The sequence below is a fragment of the Anabrus simplex genome, chromosome 1 (genome assembly GCF_040414725.1).
Source record: "Anabrus simplex isolate iqAnaSimp1 chromosome 1, ASM4041472v1, whole genome shotgun sequence".
NCBI classification, from domain to species: Eukaryota; Metazoa; Arthropoda; class Insecta; order Orthoptera; family Tettigoniidae; genus Anabrus; species Anabrus simplex.
In genome coordinates this window covers 288,659,114-288,682,851 of record NC_090265.1, presented here as the reverse complement: position 1 = coordinate 288,682,851, position 23,738 = coordinate 288,659,114, and the positions used below count along the sequence as shown (strand labels likewise).

The 23,738-nt window shown below is 36.8% G+C and overlaps 1 protein-coding gene across 2 annotated transcripts in view; it reads right to left on the bottom strand.

Annotated features, from left to right (window-relative positions):
• The window catches only part of Cdc2rk (cyclin-dependent kinase 10), a 214,981-nt gene that overhangs the window by 118,347 nt on the left and 72,896 nt on the right, over window positions 1-23,738 (bottom strand). The gene's annotated exons all lie outside the window — the stretch shown is intronic.

The window sequence follows — 23,738 nt, the reverse complement described above, 5'->3', positions numbered from 1 at the left end:
TGTTCTATTTCGTCTTCTCAGCACGAGTAATCGCTATTCCATTTCTACTTTGTGTTGCTCTCTGCGGCAGTTGGTGTAACCTTGTTGGCACTCTCCAGCCAATGAGAACACAGGTCCATTATTGGGCCGGCTTCTTCTTGTAAGCCTGTGGCAGCATGATTAACTGTCCAACCACGATGGGAGAAAGATGTGTTCTAAGTCGACACTCTGTTCTGGCTTCGGACGGGACAATCTGGATGTTTTCATCCTCAGAAGTTCTCTTTATTTTTCTTCTATTTACATCGTCCTTGCTTGCCTCTGTGGATTAAGTACAAAGGGCACTAGGAAAGTTTTGCAATACGCAAAAACGATTGGCTGGACACCCCTGTTATGGTGAGGGATGAAAAGTGGGGTGAAAACCTGTCTAGAAGACAGCAAGGTGCGATCTTCACACCAGTTGTTACCAAGCAGTGGTATTGAAAGCAAGTTAAGATGTCAGTGTGGTTTAAAGGTGAATATCGTGCAATTATCTGCTACAATTTTGCTAGTGGATTAACTGTTCACCAGTGCCTGGAGGAAATGACTCCTGTGCTGGGAAAAGACTGTCCACATCAGACAACAATTTTCCGCTGGTACAAAGAGTTCCAGAGGGGAAAATTTGGGGTTAAAGACGATCCTCGTTCTGGGTGACCGTCTGAATCAGTGACTGAGAAAAACACTGAAGCTGTGAGGAAAATGGTGCAGCAAAAGAGGTGGTTGACATATCGGCAGGTAGAAGAGACCCTCCACATCCCTGCACCTGGGGCCTATTCCACAAAAGTATGGTCCTGTACATTACAAGTAAATTCTCTAGTAACTAGTACAAATACCAGAGTTTCTGTTCCACAAAAGAATTTTCTACAGTTGTACTTTACTACTCCATATTTACAAATTACCAGTGAATTTTTATGGGTGTGTTCCACGAAAGTACTAGTACTTGTAACTTACAAGTGAACTGGGAAGTATTCTCTACCAGTGAAAGGACAATAATATATAAATGTACTAGTGCTATTTGAATATACTTATTTCAGATACATTTTGATAAATATGTGGTCTAGCAGTACTGCTAGTGATGGTGATGAAAATAAAAACTACCGTCTGTATAGGGAAAGAATAAATTTCCAGTTTAATACTGTATTTGAATACAATGAACGTTTTAGGTTACACACAATACAAGTGGAAGAACTTTTGATAGACGTTGGGTATAGGTTAAAACATCCTACGAACAGAAATAAATCTCTCTCTGCTAAACAACAGTTACTAACAACAATACATTGTCTAGGAAATGGTGGTCAGTACCATCGTATTGCAGATATGCATGGGATGGCAAAATCTTCGGTCTGTAAGTCAATACATTCTGTGGTAGCTGCAATAAATGATATAAAATTTCCTCAAAGTTTTCGTTGGCCTGAAAATACTGAACAAACATGTTCCAAGAAGGACATTCTTGGAATCATTAATGAGTAGTATATCTCTTACATATGTCCAACTTTTCCCCTCAAAAGCTCCATGAGCTTTATCAAAGCCAAATATTTCCATCCAACCATTTATTTCATCTCGTTTCTTCAGACTCTCGCTGAATGCACGGAAAAGAATATCTTTCCTTCTTTCTATTTCCTTCAAAATGAATAACTTTGTTTCTCTTGATACCACTTTAAAATTCATGCAGAGTCTGCAATTTTGTAACAATAAAGTTTGGCGGCCGAATATCGTTATGAGCGGCATCTGATTCCTAATGACAGACCAAGGTATGTTAGAGTATCGTGGAACATATGCGAGGATCACGGAAGAACAGAATGGGTGATAATAACGGAGTAATTTCCTATCATCAAAGAAATAAAATGAAAAATAACATTGTAGCATTAAGAAATTCACAGAAATATTAGAGTTCTTTGAATCTTTGCTGCATAACTTACCTTCAAATACGATATTACGATAAATGAGGCAAGCATAACCTAATTCAATGAATGGAATACGAAGATAAGCAGCTGATCCATGCTATGACGTAGTATGTTTATTGATATGTCATCACTTGTAAAACTTGTAACAATTCACTGGTAATATACAAGACACTTTTAATCTTTTTTTTTCTTTTTTTTCTAGGGGCTTTACGTCGCACCGACACAGATAGGTCTTATGGCGACGATCTTTTAATCTTTTGTGGAACAGAAATGTACAACTCCATACATTACAAGAACCCACACTAGTAACTTGTAATGTACAAGACCATACTTTTGTGGAATAGGCCCCAGCTATTCATTCAATTCTACACAACCATTTCCATGTTAGAAAGGTTTGTTCCCTTTGGGTGCCCCATTCACTTTCAGAGGAACAATGGGCACATCGAGTGAAATGGTGCTGAAAAATGCAAAACAGTTTGAAAATGGGACTTTGTGTAACGTCAATAGCATCGTTAAAGATGACGAAACTTGGCTTTATTATTAATATATCCCAACAAAATCCCAGAACAAGGTGTAGCTGTTTGAAGATGAGGGTACTCCTGTGACTGTGCGAAAGTCAAGGTCAGTGAAGAAAAGGATGATTGCATCCTGACTCGGGTTATGCTAGAAACACAAAGGACAGTTACTGTAAAGTGGTACAGTGAGACTTGTCTGCCTCAGGTCATCCAGGCTCTCAAGCAGCTCCGTCCAAAGTCATGGCTCAACACTTGGCTCTTGCATCACGACAATGCTCCAGCACATCGTGCTAATGTAACAATGGATCTTCTTGCCAGATCAGGGTTGACTGTGCTTGATCACCCTCCATACAGTCCTCATCTTACCCCATGTGACTTCACACTCTTCCCAGAAGTGAAGATGAAGCTGAAAGGGCGGCGCTTTGCATTCGACGATGAGCTTCTGGCAGCATGCGATTAAGAGTATGAAAATGTAACCGAAGAAAAGTGGCAGAGTTGGTTCAATGACTGGTTTCGACGTATGGAGAAGTGTATTGAGTGTGGTGCAAATTGTTTTGAAAAAGTCTAAAGCGTTGCAAAACTTTCCTAGTGCCCTTTGTACACCTTATCAAGGTTCATCTCTCATGAGTATTTAGTACCGTGTTACCACATTATGGGAAGCCACAACTGATACTGTAAGTTTCCAGCATTTATTTTCTTCATTTTGGAATTACTTCATCGATGGTGTATTTGGCCTCTAAGGAAACCCCTACAATTCATCATAATATCTTGTGTGTTTGGTGTTACTATAAAATTCATCCATTCCTTTCTGAACTTTAAAATCATCTATCATCCTAGATCTGCATACGAATAATCAGGTTTCACATTTATATATTTTACGATCAGGTTACTACCATGATATTATTATTAATATTTGGGGAGAAACTCTAATGTACTATTATCTGACCTATAGAAAATATGTGAATGGGTGGTTTAACGACCACGCAGGTTTCTACAAGGGCTTCATCATTTGGGTTTGATCTCTTTCTTAATATCCACCTTCTATTTTATTCTATATTACTATTTTGAGTTTTACAGTCTACTTGATTCTCTTTTGTTCACGTATGAAAACTATTATTGTTGGATTTTGGATTGGTTGCTTCTTTCCATTTTAGCGTGTATACGTTGCCATGGTGATGTCGATGGTAATGATTACTATTGTTGATTGTTGATTCACGAGTTTGGTGTAATCGATTTCCCTTAATACGGTTTGGAATTTGGTGGAGTGATTCACGTTCATTTTCCCCGTTTAAGATTTTGTGCAAATTTTTTTCCTTCAGCTGTATTGGTTTTCTTCTACTTTTGTGAGTGGTTTTATAACCTATAAATTTCCTATCTTGGGATTATAATTAAACACTCTTTTTGTGGAAACTAGCAGGGCGAAACATCACCCCAAAGAAGAGTACACAGTTTGAGGAAAAAGAAACATAAAAAATCTGTAAGATAACCCTAATTGAGTTAAAATAAGGGTCACTAAAAAGAAGAGATGTATACTTAACCTACTGTAATTATTATAATTTTAACTTTGTTTTTATTTAACCAAGTCAGCCGGCTGTGCTTAAGTATAATGATTAATTTAAAATCTATTTAAAAGATTATTTATTTCTCAAAAGAGGATGATAATTTTACGTTGTTCACTTGATTAATTAAACTTTCCTGAATTAATATTAAAAATGTTATTTGCTTTACGTCCCACTAACTACTTTTTAAGGTCTTCGGAGACGCCGAGGTGCCGGAATTTAGTCCCGCAGGAGTTATTTTACGTGCCCGTAAATCTACTGACACGGGGCCTTTCCTGAATTAAAATTAATTTATTTTCCTAAAGAATTAGATTGTTTTTCTTTAGTTAACTCTTACCAGTTTCATAGCGTGCCAGGATTTACTTTCATTCACGGATTTTTTGTAACACCCTGATCTACTTAAGCTAAGTTTCTTATTTGTTTTTCTATAATGCTGTGTTTTTGCGTGTCCTTATCTATTTTGACTTGTACTGGCTCATAGGCAGTACCGGCCAGTATAGAATAAATTTCCAAATTGGATTCAATTTCGAACAGTATTACATAATCATGTTCTACCATACGAAATTTGTTTTAATCTCAGCTATGAGTTAATTAGACGACATCAACGTCCTGATGAATCCACCCACGTTTATTTGGACTCAATCATTACTTACAGTGACGTTCTAGCTATCGCCGACCATCCCCAAGAACTAATTTCCATAGTTCAGTTTTGATGATGATGATGATGATGATGTTTGTATTTTAAAGGGGTCTAACAGCTAGGTCACTGGCCCATAATGGTACGAGATGTAACAAAATTATATAATTAAAATTTTAAAATATATCCACTAACTAAAATTTAAAATAAATGATGATGAAAAATGATTATGAGATTAAAATAAGCAGTGGATCTAATATGCAAAGCTTTACTTTCTAATAAAATTATAGAAAATATAGATTTAAATGGAATAAGGCATTGTTTTCAAATACAGAGATATATATCATTGAAATTAGAAGTGGAAATAACACATTAAAATATGCAAACACAAACTACATACATACATACATACATACATACATACATTATCATTATAGACTGTTATGCCTTTCCGCGTTCAGTCTGCAAGCCTCTGAGAATTTACTAAACGTCGCCACAATCCTCGATTTGCAACTAGTGTTGTGGCCTCATTTAGTTCTATACCTCTTATCTTTAAATCGTCAGAAACCGAGTCTAACCATCGTCGTCTTGGTCTCCCTCTACTTCTCTTACCCTCCATAACAGAGTCCATTATTCTCCTAGGTAACCTATCCTCCTCCATTCGCCTCACATGACCCCACCACCGAAGCCGGTTTATGCGTACAGCTTCATCCATCGAGTTCAGTCCTAAATTAGCCTTTATCTCCTCATTCCGAGTACCCTTCTGCCATTGTTCCCACCTGTTTGTACCAGCAATCATTCTTGCTACTTTCATGTCTGTTACTTCTAACTTATGAATAAGATATCCTGAGTCCACCCAGCTTTCGCTCCCGTAAAGCAAAATTGGTCTGAAAACAGACCGATGTAAAGATAGTTTCGTATGGGAGCCGACTTAGTTCCGGTGCCGGCATACGAACACCCGGCCAACAGGTCCTTGATCCGTTGCACCTGAAAGTGCCGAGGGAAACATGTATTTATAGATTGCAGCACACTCGAAAATCAGTACACAGCAGAAATTGCCGGCGCTCATCGGACAGTGTGTACCGCAGAGCTTCACAGATGGCATAGAGCCCTACTGTGTACACACTACAGATTTTTGGTACAGGAAAAAGAAATCTGTTATTGTCAAAAACAAACGCACAGACTACTCCCGCTTCTTCCCTCGAACCATCCGTGAAAACAACGACCAAATCAGGGTACTGCTAATAAAGGACAGGAAGGGTCTCTGATAAATGGAGGGGTCCATGTTTTCCTTTGGTCCGGTGAGTTCAATTTTATGCCCCACCATCTTTCAAACACTTAATATATCTCTTTTAACACCCAACTTCTACTGTTCAGTTATAAAACATCGCTCAGACAGATACACTTATTACATATTGTAATCTTTCATATTATTCTGCTGTGCCTCCACCAAATTCTAATCTGGTGATTAATATTCCCTCACCCCCATAACCATCCTTTAAACCTCCTCGCCAAATTTCACATCACCCTACTCTTAATCGCAAAAGTCACACTACGATCAGATGCGTTTGCTGTAATGGTATGGGTATGGGTCATATTGCTGGAAATTGCCCTACATTGTGCCAGGGAAACTCTTTCTACGGTCTTCATTAGGCAGTGGACGGCAATTTGGGGTGAATATGCTATTTTCTCCTGTACATTTCAGACTACCTCCGTTCAACTACCCCATACATCTTATTTTAGCGTTCAATTAAATAATGTTCCTACCATTGCTCTTTTAGATTCTGGAGCTGCAATTTTCTTAATTAGTAATTCTTTCTTTAATGATCTAAAGAAAATATTTCCAAATTTGACACCAATTTCATCAATGTTACAATGTACCTCTATTTCCAATCATGTTCTAGAAACATGTGGAACTATTCAACTTAATTTTAATGTGTCCACAAAGATGCACATGAAATGCTGCCAGTTGGTACAGTTACTTATTCACATCTATTTACAAATTAAACACACACATAACCTTAATCACTGCTGTCACTAGCAAAACACTCACATCACAAACTGCCATTCTGACAATTGCCTATCACTGCACATGGAGACTGCAACCACTGCATGTCAACCACAAACACGTGTTCACCAGTGAAACTTCTACTAAACAATAACTCATCATTACCATTAAGACCACCTCCTTATATATGTGCCTGGCCAGGCATTTAGAAAGATAGACAAAGACAAAGTCACCTCCGTACAGGCCATGAAGGCCCTTGGAGGAATGGAAAGTAATGGCTTCCACCATTGCTAACCGCAGCACGTGATGGGGTAGAGTTGTTAGCTCTACGCCCGACCGCCTTTGCCCTCAGGAATTAACCTGGTACTCATTTTTAGTGTAGGCTGAGTGAACCTCAGGGCCATATGCACCTCCGGAAGTGGAAATCTCGTTTCTTAAATTTTACGACTTCCTGACGGCGATTCGAACCCACGTCCTTCCGGGCGAACCGAGCACGCCTCTACCGCCTCGGCCAGGCAGCCCCTATTTAGAAAGATACATTACCAAAATACCTTCTTGTAAATTCTTGTGTGTCTAACAACATGGTTATAATGTACAGAATATTCTACCATCATCTAGTGCCTTTCTGGAAGTTACAGTGTGTTTCAAAATACTGTAGTGGATTACAAATTATATATACAGGTAAAAATAAAATATCAATTTACAGGTATTTACATTAAATGAACTGATACAAATGTCTATATACAGTGCATTTGTCATGGCATAACCTCACAAACAATGCGATTGTATCGTATGTACATGTGACACTTACAATATTTACCCATGGGTAAGAGAACATTGTTTTCAAGTTATCTCTCACACTTGTATTAATTAAAGGATTAATCAGTTTTCTTGGCATTATACATTGCAGATCGTTCAAGATCTTCCACTTCCCATTATTCTTGGTTTTGATTTTTTTCATCATACTAGTTTACTTCTTCTATTTAATTCCACTTTCAACCAAATACCAAGATACCCCTAATAAACTGTTCTGATTACCCATTTATTGTACCTCTAGTCACACTGATTCTATTCATCAGTTATTAACAACATTTACTGATGTAATTACTTCTAAACACCCATACTGATCTTGCTGATTATATTCAAGTTAGTTCCCCACCATACCATTTAAATCCTGTTCAGTTAAAAACTATGCACCGAGTCACTGATAAATTGTTGGCAGACTCTACTATTGAACCATCAACATCAAATTATGATTCCCCTGCGTTCATTGTAGACAAACCAGACGGTTCCCAAGGTTTGGTAGTGGATAATCTAAGTTGAACCGTAAATTATCTATGATGCATAACCAGTTCCTAAACTTCAAAACGCATTCCATCACCTTGCTAATGCAAAGTATTTTTCTCTTCTAGATTTCAATCCTGCATTCCATCAAATATACCTCAATGCAGCTAGTCGTTAGTTAACTACTTTCATCACACCTAATGAATTATAGAAATTTACTAAAGTACCCTTTGGCCTTAATTTTGGCTTCCAAATCATGCAACGCCTGGTTGATCATTTGTTTGCCGACAAAATTTTAATTTGTTTATCCTTATATTGATACATACATACATACATACATTATCATTATCATTATAGACCGCTATGCCTTTCAGCGTTCAGTCTGCAAGCCTCTGTGAATTTACTAAACAATTTATTAAAATTCGTATCCACCTTATTCAATACCAAAAATGTTGTTAAGATGAAATTACAACATGTATAATATTTATTTTATCAGGACTAGTTTTGACGCTTTATATTGCGTCATCATCAGCTGATATACACTGGAAACATTGGCAAACATATATAAGTTTATCTACGTCACACACATTATAAAAAATAATGATAAAGATTTAAACATATTATAATTATACTACTTCCGAGTCCATATTGTCCAAGACTTGCAATTATTAAACTTTGGATTGCTAAAATCTGATGCAATTTGGTTTAAATAATCATTAAAATTAAACAAAACTAATAATAAAATCACGATCTTCTTAGAAACATTCACTTTGTTTGACATTTTTTTAAAAATGTTTTTGTAGAACCATATTAAAACCATTCAATAAAGTCTTCAGGCTATTGCCATGTAGTGAACATAATTGATGGTTATGAATTTCATGTTTTTGGTCCGTATTGAACAATATATAAGTAATAATAATAATAACTTAAATGTTTCCACCTTTTCAATACAATATATTCACAAGATTACAAAATTATACGGTACTAGTTTCGACCCATCTAGGGGTCATCATCAGCCGTATTGGAGCAAAGATCATTTGTCTTAGGATTTCGCCACAAATGATCTTTGCTCCAATACGGCTGATGATGACCCCTAGATGGGTCGAAACTAGTACCGTATAATTTTGTAATCTTGTGAATATATTGTATTGAAAAGGTGGAAACATTTAAGTTATTATTATTATTACTTAGTGAACATAATGTCGCAGAATAAGGTTAAACAATCTTCTTAAATGACATTGACACGGTTTGACACTTCAAAATCTTTTAAAACCATATTAAAATTATTCTATGAAATCTTCAAAATGTTGAAATGTGGCGATCGTGAAAAGAGGCGGACTCAGAAGCCGGTGCTTTATGAAGTTACCAATTATTTCATTCTCAGTTCAATGCGGACCTGAAATAATACGAATATATTAACCTTCACTTTAACTGAAAAAGTGTGAAACTTTACGTCTTATAACATGTGACTCACCTCGTGAGATTGCTGTCCTTGCAAAGCACCGTGTAGCTAAGTGAACTTTGTTGTGTCAGCAATCCAGTGTCCAAGGTTGGTTTTGGGTCAAAGAGGGGAATTAGGGGAAGGAGGGAGGAGCAACTGAGGGGCTGCAACCTGTTGGAGCTGTGGAGGGCGTGATCGTGGAAGGCAGTATGTAAAGCTACTGCGCATAATATGAAAAACCGTCTTATTGTCCGGTATATGTATATTTTTAAAAAACTCAATAAGAAAATCAAAAAGAATATTTGGTTTTTCAGAAATTTCATTTAAATTAAAATTTAAATTTAAATTAAAATTTGGATTAAAATACTGATCTAAATGTATATAACAGCCCTCCGTAACATCCAGCAAATTACCTTTCCCTAAGCTCTCCAAAATTTCAATGTCTTGTTCTATAGAAGTGAATTTACTTAACAATATTGACCCTCAGATTAAGTTCATATTGGAGTCAGAAAGTAATAAATCAATTAATTTCCTTGACCTAAAAATCAACAGATCAGGTTCTGCTTTTGAGTATAGTATTTTTAGAAAGCCTACACAAACGGCAGCCACTATTAGACAGGACTCGGAACATCCAAAGAGACAAGAAAGATATACATTTAATAGTTTAGTAGAACGGGCCTTTAAAATTCCTACGACAAAAGATAATTTGAAAAAAGAACTCAATATAATACGTTCAATAGCTAAGGCTAATGGTTTTAGTGAAGGCTTTATTGAACGTATTATTAACAAGTTTAAATTCCGATTGCAAACTGCTTTGGTCAAGAACAAACCCAATCATAAGACATTTGCAAGTTTTACTTATAACAAATATATTTATAAGTTTACTAATATTTTCAAAAAACATAACATGGAAATTTCATTTCGCACTGATAATAATAATACTATAGTATTGCACAATGCAACTTCGGTTAATAGGTCGAACCCGTATACCAAATCGGGAGTATACGGATTTAAATGCAATGACTGTGATAGTACATATCTAGGCCAAACAGGACGCAGTTATAAAATTAGATACACAGAACACGTCAATGCAATAAAATATAACAGATTTTCAGCGGTAGGCCAGCATGTACATGATCTAAAAAACATAAATTCACTTCTATAGAACAAGACATTGAAATTTTGGAGAGCTTAGGGAAAGGTAATTTGCTGGATGTTACGGAGGGCTGTTATATACATTTATATCAGTATTTTAATCCAAATTTTAATTTAAATGAAATTTCCGAAAAACCAAATATTCTTTTTGATTTTCTTATTGAGTTTTTTAAAAATATACATATACCAGACAATAAGACGGTTTTTCATATTATGCGCAGTAGCTTTACATACTGCCTTCCACGATCACGCCCTCCACAGCTCCAACAGGTTGCAGCCCCTCAGTTGCTCCTCCCTCCTCCCCCTAGTTCCCCTCTTTAACCCAAAACCAACCTTGGACACTGGATTGCTGACACAACAAAGTTCACTTAGCTACACGGTGCTTTGCAAGGACAGCAATCTCACGAGGTGAGTCACATGTTATAAGACGTAAAGTTTCACACTTTTTCAGTTAAAGTGAAGGTTAATATATTCGTATTATTTCAGGTCCGCATTGAACTGAGAATGAAATAATTGGTAACTTCATAAAGCACCGGCTTCTGAGTCCGCCTCTTTTCACGATCGCCACATTTCAACATTTTGAAGATTTCATAGAATAATTTTAATATGGTTTTAAAAGATTTTGAAGTGTCAAACAGTGTCAATGTCATTTAAGAAGATTGTTTAACTTTATTCTGCGACATTATGTTCACTACATGGCAATAGCCTGAAGACTTTATTGAATGGTTTTAATATGGTTTTACAAAAACATTTTTTAAAAAACGTCAAACAAAGTGAATATTTTTAAGAAGATCGTGATTTTATTATTAGTTTTGTTTAATTTTAATGATTATTTAAACCAAATTGCATCAGATTTTAGCAATCCAAAGTTTAATAATTGCAAGTCTTGGACAATATGGACTCGGAAATAGTATAATTATAATATGGTTTTTAAATCTTTATCATAGTTTTTATAATGTGTGTGACGTAGATAAACTTATATATGTTTGCCAATGTTTCCAGTGTATATCAGCTGATGATGACGCAATATAAAGTGTCGAAACTAGTCCTGATAAAATAAATATACATGTTGTAATTTCATCTTAACAACATTTTTGGTATTGAATAAGGTGGATACGAATTTTAATAAATTGTAATCTTGGTTCAATATGGACGAATAATGAAATTTATATACTTAACTGAATTTACTAAACGTCGCCACAATCCTCGATTTGCAACTAGTGCTGTGGCCTCTTTTAGTTCAATACCTCTTATCTTTAAATCGTTAGGAACCGAGTCTAACCATCGTTGTCTTGGTCTCCCTCTCCTTGTCTTACCTTTCATAACAGAGTCCATTATTCTCCTAGGTAACCTATCCTCCTCCATTCGCCTCACATGACCCCACTATTGAAGCCAGTTTATGCGTACAGCTTCATCCACGGAGTTCATTCCTAACTTAACATTTATCTCCTCATTCTGAGTACCCTCCTGCCATTGTTCCCACCTGTTTGTACCAGCAATCACTCTAGCTACTTTCATGTCTGTTACTTCTAACTTATGAATAAGATATCCTGAGTCCACCCAGCTTTCGCTCCCGTAAAGCAAAGTTGGTCTGAAAACAGACCGATGCAAACATAGTTTCGTCCGGGAGCTGACTTACTTCTTACAGAATACTTTTAATCGCAACTGCAAGCTCACTGCATTAGCTTTACTACATCTTGATTCAATCACACTATGTTACCATCATGGGAGAACACACAACCTAAATATTTAAAATTATCTACCTGTTCCAGCTTTGTATCACCAATCTGACATTCAACTCTGTTGAATTTTTTACCTACTGACATCAATTTAGTCTTCGAAAGGCTAATTTTCATACCATACTCATTGCAACTATTTTCAAGTTCCAAGATATTAGAATGCAGGCTTTTGGCACAATCTGCCATTAAGACCAAATCATCAGCATAGGCCAGACTGCTTACTAGATTTCCACCTAACTGAATCCCTCCCTGCCACTTTATACCTTTCAGCAGATGATCCAGTGATAACGATGACCTTTTAATTTACAGCCCTGATTTTGAAACCCACAAGCAACATATCACTGAAGTTTTGACTCATTTGCGCACTGCTAACCTCACTGTAAACTCTTCCAAGTTTCTTACGTTTCTTGGTCATATTATATCCAGAGATGGTATTTCAGAAGACCCTGAATGTACGCAGCTGCAATTCATCAAATTTATCACCCTAAAAATCTAATTTTTGAGCACAAAATAGACTATTTTTCCAAATGTTTCATGGTTATAAAAAAAAGAGGCACTACATTCACCGCATTGCCATGACAGGCAAAGTCCGAACCACGAATCCCAGATAGAAAACAAAAGAGGGTATATTGACAACGAAAGAGAGCTGAAAAACTTAGAAGTTCATTATGGATTAGGTCCCTGGGATCATATACTACTTCAGAAAAAAGGTCAATCTCGAAGTAAAGCTTTATAAAAACAGAACTGGCAGGAACCAACTTACCCAGAAAATTCAGAAGTTTCTCTCTCCCTACCTGAGTCATTGAAGACACCTCGGCTGTCATGAAGTGAAATAGTGTTATTCAAAGTTGAAAGAGAATCAATCAATGCAAGAAAGTATTAGAAAGGAGATTCACGAAGCCCAAGAAAGTATACAAGAGGCAACCATAAAAGAGATTCGAGAATCCCAAGAAAAGATACAGGAAGCTTCGACAAGGGAAATTCGTGAAGCTCAAGAGAGAACACAGGAGACTTCGAGAAGAGAGAATCAAGAAATGCGAGAGGCTACCAGAAGGAAAATCCAGGAAGGCCAAGAGCTCATTCAAAACAGATTGCTAGAAACGCAGAATATTCTCAGAGTAGAAATGCAAGAAGGAATTAAGAGTGAGATACAGAAAAATTTACGTGAGATTACCATAGTAGTTCAACAAAATTCTAAGGCCATGCAGGAAGAGGTAGTATCATTAGGAGAAGACATGAAGAATCTAAGAGAAGAAGTAACTATGGCCATCAGCGAGAATAAGAAAGACATTCAGGAGAGATTCACCAAATTAAAGGCCGAATTAAGATTAAATGTCAGTGATTTTCAGACGCAGGTTGATCAGGAAATAAAAGAACTTAAAGAAAAAGTAGTCATGGTGCAAGGAAAGATAACGGAGTCGAATGCCAGTTGGGAAGAGAAATTCAGAAAAATAACGGGAGAGATGGAAAATGCTAACCAAACTGTTCATAATGATATGACTAGGGGGCAGATTTCTATGACCTAAAAATGTATGAAATATACATGCATTTATGACCTGAAAAACATAAAAATATGACCTATAAAATTCAAAATATGACTTAATGAATAGCATCTACGTTACATAGAAACACTTTTATTATGATTGCTACAGGCTGCAATTAATTTAGAGTTTAAAAAGTTTTAATTCTTTGAAATCTTTAACCCAAAATCAACTAAAATAATGAATATTTCATGAACTCGTTAAGGTTACACTGCATACTCCTAGGCAAGGTCAGACTCTGTGGAAGACATAAACACTACAGTTACTTTCACTGTTCAATATTCAATCAGTTTTAATTTATACACAAAACATATGTTATTTGAATGAAATATTCATACCTGATCTAGTCTCCATTATCAGAAATGTTGCAATTTATGACCACTTGCATGTTAAGATTGTTGAATGAGAATCCCCTCCTGTTGTCGCTGAGTATCGCCTTGTAGCGAGAAAAACTTATTTCAACATCACACGATGTAATGGGAGCGTACTTGAATAGAGTTAAACCACTTGGAGGAAATTCCTGGAAATATGCAGATGAAGGGTTTCCACAAAGAATGTCACTTATTCCACGCAGGTACACAAGTCCGCTATTTTTTTCCAGTACATTTTCTAATTTTCTACACACCCTAGATGCTATTGTTCCTTTGGCATGCTTTAATTCCTGTTCAATGCACTTTACAACATCCAGTGCATCGCTTAGTTCTGCACCTGAAACTTCCAGTTGCGTGATTGCTCCAGATAAAGAATTAAAATTGGACTTCATGTAAGCCAGGTCCGCTTTTAATGTAGTGCTTGAAAATAAATCTTGAGTGGTTTTTATGGAGGACGATTCTGCAGGATCAAAAGACTTCACAATCTTCTCCATGACATCTAAGTTGTTGCAAAAGTACACTGCGGCATCAGGCCAAGTCCCCCATTGCGTTATAACTGGCTGGGGAGGTAGTGGTAGTGAAGGTGCTTCTCCTTGAAATTTCTGAACGTGAAGTGGAGCTTTGACAAACACTTTCTTACAGTTCAATATTAATTTATCAACTTCAGGGTAGCTACTTCTAACTTCTTCAGCTGCCCTATGCAAGGCATGTGCAAGACATGTCACATGTATCATTTTCGGGTACAGCATTTTAAGTCCCTTGGCTGCCTTCACCAGATAAGTCAACCTCCAAACTCTCAGATAACGTATTCCTTAATACCAATTTTATATTCTTGTCGAGCTGAATACCGAACCTGTGAAGATTATAAGATTATTTTGTGCATCTACAGAATGGTGGTGTTAATAAAGCTATGTAATATAGAGAGAGACTTTCAAAGGTGGTTAAATGAAGAAGTTATATCATGTTCAAGATCATGCTTTCACATCTCTGCACAGCATTTAAAATATAATTTACCGTTGGTCTTTTATAGCTATTGTTGAGAGTGAAGGAGAATTTCCTGTTGTGTATGTTTATCAGGAACTCAAGGGAGACTTCATTAGTTAGTCGGAACATAGAAAAAATGATGAACTCTTCTCAGAAGAACTCTTAAGGTTTCACCTTACTTTTTCCTGCCTGCTGGCTCTTCAGAAGTGTGTGCGCGTGCGTTTTGTATTCAGGAATCATTCAAGGCAAATATTTTCGCACTGCAAGATGTGTGGTTAAGCTTATTTTTAATATGTATAACTTTTGCTTTCTCAACGATGCATTTGTTTCTACATTCGTCCCTGTTTTTATCTCCTCGTAAGATGTGTATTGTTTAATGTAACACCTTGTGTAAAAAATTGGGTTAAATGAAGAAGTTATATCATGTTTCAAGATCATGCTTTCACGTCTCTGCACAATATTTAAAATGAAATTTACCGTTGGTCTTTATAGCTATTGTTGAGAGTGAAGGAGAATTTCCTGTTGTGTATGTTTATCAGGAACTCAAGGGAGACTTCATTAGTTAGTCGGAACATAGAAAAAATGATGAACTCTTCTCAGAAGAACTCTTAAGGTTTCACTTTACTTTTTCCTGCATGCTGGCTCTTCAGAAATGTGTGTGCGTGTGTTTTGTATTCAGGAATCATTCAAGACGAATATTTTCGCACTGCAAGATGTGTGGTTAAGGTTATTTTTAATATGTATAACTTTTGCTTTCTCAACGATTCATTTGTTTCTATATTCGTCCCTGTTTTTATCTCCTTGTAAGATGTGTATTGTTTAATGTAACGCCTTGTGTAATATAAATGGCTACATGCTAGCCTATTTCCCACATTTTGGCTGATGATGACGCCAAACAGCGTCGAAACTAGTTCCAAGTGCAAATATATGTTATAAATAAACTATAACATTTTTGTATTGAAAAGGTGGACCCTTTTGAGTTTTCCTATCTTCCTGCTAGAAGATCGCCAATCGAACAGAATGAAATTAAAAAGGGGACTTCCTATTATTTCGGTGACAATATTTGGCATTCACATATCATCATTATTAGATAAGGGAGCGAGTATTAGTATAATTTCCAATTTTTTTTCTATTGGCTTTACGTCGCACCGACAGAGATAGGTCTTATGGCGACGATGGGACAGGAAAGGGCTAGGACTGGAAAGGATGCGGCCGTGGCCTGGTGTGAAAATGGGAAACCACGGAAAACCATCTTCAGGGCTGCCGACAGTGGGGTTTGAACCCACTATCTCCCCAAATACTGGATACTGGCCGCACTTAAGCGACTGCAGCTATCGAGCTAGGTCAAAATATTATTCTCAGAGTTGCAAGCCAGAGCCAAGATTCTCATAATCCCAGTTTCAGACATGAAGATTAGAGAAATTATTCCGGACAGAGTCACCAAATGTAAGATACAGACTTATTTACCTGTTGAAATTGGGAAAATCATGATCGAACATCCACTTATAGTTATGGACAAAATTCAATACAATTTGATTATTGGTTTGGATTTCATACGTGAGAATAACATCATTATTGACTTAAACAAGGAGGAAATTAGATTCAAAGGTGATGATGGGGAACAATCACATGTCACAGCCAAGGTCGAGAATAGAAGAATGAGTGAACTTCAAAAGACCATGAGTGTCTCGACAGAAGAGATCACGGAAAAGTGTGATTGTGAAGACGTTTTGCAAGAAGACGCAATCGATAAAGGAATTGGAGGCAACGCTGAACAAAAGAAGATGATTGTAAATCTGGTAATGAAGTATGGCAATAGAAATCTTGGATAATAATGCTTACAAAATCCAAAGCCTAGACTCCAGCAATATCTCCATATTCAACGCCTCAAATCTGAAGCAATACCACATTCCCATCACCAGTGAGGAGGAAGTAAATGTTATTTTAAGAGATAATGACATAAATGATGAGTTTAGTGAATATACATCCTCTGAGGAATAAAGATCAACACATGTCAGATGTATTACAAAGAACATGTAAAGAAAACGAGGGTATTAGAATGTATTTCAGAATATGCTGTAATGAGATATAATTATTCAGCTGATAATGAATAGCGAGTTATTCGGAAATTTAATGTCGAATACATAGACTGAGTGCTACAGTAAGAATGGGAAATTGTAATTAAGAGATGCAAGTAAGGAGAAAATTTCTCACTTTCATTCGAAATTTCTTTCCAAGCAAGGGGGGAATTTATCCTTCCAATGGCTTCCAGATCAGAGAGCCATTGAAGGTTATGTTAAAGAAGACGTCAACGAAAATTACACGGAAATATACATCCAGCTGTATATGTCCAGTTGTTATACATCCAACTGTGTCTGTCAGCTGAGATAACTCGCTCATTTGAATAAGAAATTGGCTGGAAATAGAATGAGGACGTAAATTCATAAGCTCAAAACCCCGTGGTCATCGGATAATTATATTCAGAAAATATCATTTAATGTATTAGCAAAACCAGTAAATGAAGTTTGTATGTCAGGGGTAGAATAAAGCCTTATATGTGACATTCAGGTCCAGCAATGACATATGCGGGCGGCAGAGGCCATGGTTTGAACGATGCAAGTTCAGTGATCAAGAAGGCGTTGATGAGACAATCGATTGTATACATCAAGAAGATATGAGTGAATGGTGAAACGTGTTCCTTAGCTTAACTTCCTAACTAAGACAGTGACATTATCATATAAGACATTCCTCAAATGTCAAAAACAGATGGAAGGGATATTATAAACTAATGATCTTGTCAGAAATTACGAAATGCAAACCAATATTATTATTGTAATAGTTTTATTAGGATTTTGTTTTATGAAACAATGATGTTGTAAAAATTGAGATTGAAGGTCGAGAAAGAACTGGTTGACACATTCTAAGAAAGAGCTAGTTGAAATTGTGGGATTTGAAGTTATTAAGAGAATAATAATAATAATAATAATAATAATAATAATAATAATAATAATAATAATAATAATAATAATAATAATAATAATAATAATATCTAACATTTATTATAAGAAACAAGGCGAGATTAATATTGAGATATTGTATGATATAAATATCGTACCAATTCCGATTGTACAAGTTTCAAGTCAGAATGCACACGATGGTTGAAGATAGTTTCTGTAATGTCATAATCAGATCCATTATGAGGGCTTGAACGGGATTAGTGTCCTGACAGGCCAGGATCTATGGTGCAATAGAATGACAATTTAAATCCAACCAAATGAGAGGATGGAGAATAACTTCAAGAATCCATCAAGGATAAGTACCCAAGATATTGTCTTTCTTCTATTCTATCATGTAGAATGCATAGCAGTAGCGTAGATTTCTCTTTTATTTGTCATGAGGTGACGTAATTAAGACACAACTTGAGTAACCTAATGTGATCGTCGCAAACATTCAGTGGTATCCGTAATTGCGGTTAAATTTTCAATAAGGAGATATTGGATTTATTTGTCCCGCACAATATTCAACTTGTGAGCGCACATTTCGTCATAATTATTACGGGATTTCTTATGATTATTCGTGAATATAGGAAATGTTTTCTCCATAATTGAAATGGTATACTAGCTATTGCGTAGATAATTCTTGTGAGGTGATGTGATTTAAATGTTGATTTTAAAGTCTTCTTATAAGATAATTTCGTATACGCATGTGTTGTGGAGATGCATTTCGTCAGATTAATACCAGGATGATTACAACATGTTTTTGATGATGAGATGGTTCTTCGGAAAAATATGCTTGTGTATTTTTTGGGATGGATAATTATGAATAGGCATGATGCGCATGTAAGGTATTGTGAATTATAAATGATAAGATCATCAATAAAATATTCATATGATAAAATGAGGTTGCTGTAATATATGATTTGTTGAAAATCAGCATTACGGGAGTGAAATGTAGTCTTCGAGAGTTTCAATGAATTTAAGGTTGAGAATAATTGATCAAAATGTTCATCATGCAAAATTGAAGTGGCACCAGAGATAGACAAGCAATAAGGTTTGATGTTAATGTTTTCACATAATGTTACCGAAGATTATAAGTACTGAAACGTGTATACGGTCATCAAAATATTCATTTATGGCACGAAGATGTGCAAATGTTAAACATTTAAACGGATAGTCACTGATAGAGGATCTTCGACAGCAAATGACATTGATATGAATGTAGTGAGATGTATCATACTTAAGCAAGGTGGTTGTCACCTGAAGCAATGCATGATTTGTGTTCATTTGAGTAGTTGCTTCATAGTATGGATTTTCATAGGCAATAGTACATGGTTCATGGTGTGGGTTACTGTAGTCACGTCCTAGTTCGTGAACCATGGGTAACGGCTGAGTGGCCTAGTAAGTGGTCCTGAGAGTCAGGATACCAGTTGCTATGGAATGGGAGTGGGCATCTCGGACATATTCTGAGTCATGGCCCTCCTTGTGCTCAGGCAGCTAGGACTACACAATTCACCGGTGGTCCATAACCCGTTAGAGGAGAGATCCTCACTCCGACTATGTGCAAGTAGGGTAGCATCCTGCTTCATGAATTTACCGAGCTCAGAACATTTTAAGCAAGCCTCGGACCTATGGGAGTAACGGAGTCCCACTCCCATTTGACAGGTGAGGGACTCCTTGGAAACAACTTGGCGAACGAAATGGAATTCGATGGGGAGTTATCAATATTAATGGGGCTTATGGAAGAAAGAAAGTAGAACTGGCTGAGTCAGCAAAGAGGATGCATCTGGATGTGCTAGGAGTGAAATTCGGGTAAGGGGAGATAACGAGGAAGAGATAGGAGATTATAAAGTGTACTTGACGGGTGTTAGAAAGGGAAGGCAGAGTCTGGGGTAGGGTTCTTCATCAGGAATACCACTGCACGCAACATAGTTTCTGTTAGGCACGTAAATGAGGGAATGATGTGGGTAGATTTGGCAGTTGGAGGAATTAGGACTAGAATAGTCTCCGTGTATTCACCATGTGAGGGTGCAGATGAGAATGAAGTTGACAAGTTTTATGAAGCTTTGAGTGACATCGTGGTCAGGGTCAACAGCAAAGATAGAATAGTGCTAATGGGTGATTTCAATGCGAGAGTTGGGAATAGAACTGAAGGATACGAAAGGGTGATTGGTAAATGTGGGGAAGATATGGAAGCTAATGGGAATGGGAAGCGTTTGCTGGACTTCTGTGCTAGTACAGGTTTAGCAGTTACGAATACATTCTTCTACATAAGGCTATTCCCCACTACAAATGTGAGGCTAGGGGTACAAGATCCATAATAGACTATATCTTAACTGACTTCGAATTCAGGAAATCTGTTAGGAATGTACGAGTTTTCTGGGGATTTTTCGATGATACAGACCACTATCTCATCTGTAGTGAACTAGGTATCTCTAGGCCTAGGGTAGAGAAAGTGAAATCTGTCTGCAAACGAATAAGGGCAGAAAATCTCCAGGACGAGTATTTTAGACAGAAGTACATGGATATGATTAAAGAGAAGTTTCGAGCAGTAGACAGTAAGCAGGTTCAGGATATAGAAAGTGAATGGGTGGCATACAGGGATGCTGTAGTAGAAACAGCAAGGGAATGCCTAGGAACAACTGTGTGTAAAGATGGGAAAAGGCGAACATCTTGGTGGAATGATGAAGTGAGAGCAGCTAGTAAACGTAAAAAGAAGGCTTATCAGAAATGGCACCAAACAAGGGCCAAGCCAGACATGGATTTGTACGAAGATGAAAGAAACAGAGCGAAACAAATAGTTGTTGAATCCAAAAAGAAGTCATGGGAAGATTTTAGTAATAACCTGGAAAGGCTAGGTCAAACAGCAGGGAAACCTTTCTGGACAGTAATAAAGAATCTTAGGAAGGGAGGGAAAAAGGAAATGAACAGTGTTTCGAGTAATTCAGGTGAACTCATAATAGATCCCAGGGAATCACTGGAGAGGTGGAGGGAATATTTTGAACATCTTCTCAAAGTAAAAGAAATCATCCTGGTGGTGTTGCGAACAGCCAAGCTCATGAGGAGGAGGAAAATGATGTTGGTGAAATTACGCTTGAGGAAGTGGAAAGGATGGTAAATAAACTCCATTGTCATAAAGTAGCAGGAATAGATGAAAATAGACCTTAAAAGGTGAAGTATAGTGGGAAGACAAGGATGAAATGGCTTCACAGAGTAGTAAAATTAGCATGGAGTGTTGGTAAGGTACCTTCAGATTAGACAAAAGCAGTAATTGCACCTATCTATAAGCAAGGTAACGGGAAGGATTGCAACAAGTATCGAGGTATCTCATTGATTAGTATACCAGGCAAAATATTCACTGGCATCTTGGACGGGAGGGTGCGATCAGTCGTTGAGAGGAAGTTGGATGAAAACCAGTGTGGTTTCAGATCACAGAGAGGCTGTCAGGATCAGGTTTTCAGTTTGCGCCAGGTAATTGAAAAATGCTACGAGAGGAATAAGCAGTTGTGTTTATGTTTCGTATATCTAGAGAAAGCATATGACAGGGTACCGAGGGAAGAGATGTTCGCTATACTGGGGGACTATGGAATTAAAGGTAGATTATTAAAATCAATCAAACGCATTTATGTTGACAATTGGGCTTCAGTGAGAATTGATGGTAGAATGAGTTCTTGATTCAGTATACTTACAGGGGTTAGACAAGGCTGTAATCTTTCACCTTTGCTGTTCATAGTTTGCATGGATCATCTGCTGAAAGACATAAAATGGCAGGGAGGGATTCAGTTAGGTGGAAATGTAGTAAGCAGTCTGGCCTATGCTGACGACTTGGTCTTAATGGCAGATTGTGCCGAAAGCCTACAGTGTAATATCTTGGAACTTGAAAATAGGTGCAATGAGTATGGTATGAAAATTAGCCTCTCGAAGACTAAATTGATGTCAGTAGGTAAGAAATTCAACAGAATTGAATGTCAGATTGATGATACAAAGCTAGAACAGGTCGATAATTTCAAGTATTTAGGTTGTGTGTTCTCCCAGGATGGTAATATAGTAAGTGAGATTGAATCAAGTTGTCATAAAGCTAATGCAGTAAGCTCACAGTTGCAATCAACAGTATTCTGTAACGAGGAAGTCAGCTCCCAGACGGACGAAACTATCTTTACATTGGTCTGTTTTCAGACCAACTTTGCTTTACGGGAGCGAAAGCTGGGTGGACTCAGGATATCTTATTCATAAGTTAAAAGTAACAGACATGAAAGTAGCAAGAATGATTGATGGTACAAATAGGTGGGAACAATGGCAGGAGGATACTTGGAATGAGGAGATACAGGCTAATTTAGGAATTAACACGATGGAAGAAGCTGTACGCCTAAACCGGCTGCCGCGGTGGGGTCATGCGAGGCAAATGGAGGAGGATAGGTTACCTAGGAGAATAATGGACTCTGTTGTGGATGGTAAGAGAAGTAGAGGTAGACCAAGACGACGATGGTTAGACTCGGTTTCTAATGATTTAAAGATAAGAGGTATAGAACTAAAAGAGGTCACAACACTAGTTGCAAATCGAGGATTGTGGCGACGTTTAGTAAATTCACAGATGCTTGCAGACTGAACGCTGAAAGGCATAACAGTCTATAATGATAATGTATGTATGTATGTATGTATGTATGTATGTATGTATGTATGTATGTATGTAGTACATCTTCACAATTTTCAGGAGGATAATCTCGGCGAAGCCAGATGCTGTTGGATCATTTCCAAATCTTCTTATTTATTAATGACGGTATCAGCTAGATATTGTATATTTTAGGTGTGGCAGATATGATTTTCCAGGAGATGCTGTTCCTGATCTGAGTGAATTTATTTGTTAGACCTAGTTGCAATGTATTTGAATAATATGATTACTCATGTAAGAAACGGTAGCATTGGATATAGGTTATTAGGAAAACTCAAGTCGATAGATAGATAGTTAATTCATGCGAGAAGTGATAAAACTGATGGAATACAGAAAGATAGAATATTGGACACGTGAGTGATAAACATGAGTGAAATGATTGAATATTTTCTCATTTTTAATTCTATGATTGGCGGACAATTTAAAGATAACAGAATAGTTTAATGGATTATGATAATAAGCCTTCAGGCAAGTTCCATGTTGGATTTTATTACAAATCAATTTTGAATTTAAATTAATTTATTACCAATGTGTGATTGATTATATTATAATATAAACCAACAAAGCATTCAATATCGATTTCATTATTATATTTTCCAATCATGTTGTGATGTAAATATTAGTGTTATTTATTTCTACTCACACTGAATTAATTAAACTGGAATATCCTTCCAAGAAACTAAAATTCTCGATATTTTCATTTATTGAATTAGGAATTATATTAACCTTACACAATTAATCGAATGAATAATTGCCATAGTAATAAGAGCCTAATGTTAAGTAGAAAAATGAGATACAACTGGTGCTCGTCGAATGTCCATGCCATGAGTGGAGACTCGTGCAATTCCGCTGATACCAGCCGAGGCGTACTCACACTATCTTTGAACCCTTAATTGAACTGACCCACGGACGGTTATAAT